At 40.6% G+C, this 1,616-nt stretch overlaps 1 pseudogene across 1 annotated transcript in view; it reads left to right on the top strand.

Annotated features, from left to right (window-relative positions):
* Positions 1–1,410, top strand: part of LOC116556571 — a 15,773-nt pseudogene extending 14,363 nt beyond the window's left edge. The window contains exon 2 of the transcript XR_004271076.1: positions 218–1,410. The product of XR_004271076.1 is annotated as a heat shock protein HSP 90-alpha pseudogene (transcript). The remainder of the gene's footprint in view (positions 1–217) is intronic.
* The last annotated feature ends 206 nt before the right edge of the window (positions 1,411–1,616 follow it).

The raw sequence follows: 1,616 nt of genomic DNA, 5'->3' as shown, positions 1-1,616 counted from the left end.
GAAGGAAGGAAGGAAGGAAGGAAGGAAGGAAGGAAGGAAGGAAGGAAACCTGTACTGATTGGTAAATAGAAAACAAAGAACCAGTAACCAGCCACCATTCCCGCAACAATCTGGATATAGACAATGGATACCATTGTGATCTGCACCCCTCAGCCTGCCAAAGTGCTGGGGTTACAGGCATGAGCCACCGCACCTGGCCTGGTTTTCCTTCTAATAGACACAGATTGAGCCCATTGATGGGTACTGTGTCCAACAGCTGAAGGAATTTGAGGGGAAGACTTTAGTGTCAGTCACCAAAGAGGGCTTGGAACTTCCAGAGGATGAAGAAGAGAAAAAGAAACAGGAAGAGAAAAAAACAAAGTTTGAGAACCTCTTCAAAATCATAAAAGACATATTGGAGAAAAAAGTTGAAAAGGTTGTGTCAAACCGATCAGTGACGTCTCCATGCTGTATTGTCACAAGCACATATGGCTGGACAGCAAACATGGGAGAATCATGAAAGCTCAAGCCCTAAGACACAACTCAACCATGGGCTACATGGCAGCAAAGAAATACCTGGGGATAAACCCTGACCATTCCATTATCGAGACCTTAAGGCAAAAGGCAGATGCTGATAAGAACGACAAGTCTGTGAAAAATCTGGTCATCTTGCTTTATGAAACTGCGCTCCTGTCTTCTGGCTTCAGCCTGAAAGATCCCCAGACACATACTAACAGAACCTACAGGATGATCAAACTTGGTCTAGGTATTGATGAAGATGACCCTACTGCTGATGACACCAGTGCAGCTGGAAGTGAAGAAATGCCACCCCTCGAAGGAGATGATGACACATCACGCATGCAAGAAATACACTAAGCTCCAGCTGAGGGATGACTTACCTGTTCAATACTCTACAGTTCCTCTAATAATATATTTTCAAGGATGTTTTTCTTTATTTTTATTAACATTAAAAAGTCTGTATGGCATGACAACAACTACTTTAAGGGGAAGATAAAGATTTCGGTTGACTTCTAAGCGATGCTGTGATACTTTAGGCAGTAAAGCAGAGCTAGTAATGCTTTTTTAGTTTCACATTGGCTTACATGAACAGATCGAGGTAATGTGTGTTGTAAGATGTATGTAACATGTTACCTTTGTGGTCTAAAGTGTTTAGTTCTCAAGCCAGATTCCTTAGTAGACCAAATCTTGTTATCGAAGGCTTCCCAAGCTATACCTTGATGTTTAGAAGAAAAGTATTTGTTATATCTTGTAGGGTCTACTTTCTGAACTTTTCATCCCCTGTAGTTGCCAATTCTGCATGTACTAGTCCTCTAGAAATAGGTTAAACTGAAGCAACTTGATGGAACTCTCCACAGGGCTTGTTTTCCAAAAAAAGGTATTGTTTGGAGGAGCAGTTATTAGCCTACCTAAGCATATCACAAGCTGTTCAAAAATAACTCAGAGCCAGTATTGTGGTTGGAAATGTAGTGCTCGAGTCACATTCTGCTTAAAGTTGTAACAAATACAGATGAGTTAAAAGAAAAAAAAATAGACACAGAATGTCTTCAGGTAAGTTGAGACATTAAAGACAGTTACAGATTGAAATAGGACCATCCAATACATTTAAGATGACTTCA

This window comes from Sapajus apella, unplaced genomic scaffold, assembly GCF_009761245.1.
Source record: "Sapajus apella isolate SASKATOON/1434 unplaced genomic scaffold, GSC_monkey_1.0 scaffold17, whole genome shotgun sequence".
NCBI lineage: Eukaryota > Metazoa > Chordata > Mammalia > Primates > Cebidae > Sapajus > Sapajus apella.
This window is presented reverse-complemented; position numbering and strand designations above follow the sequence as displayed.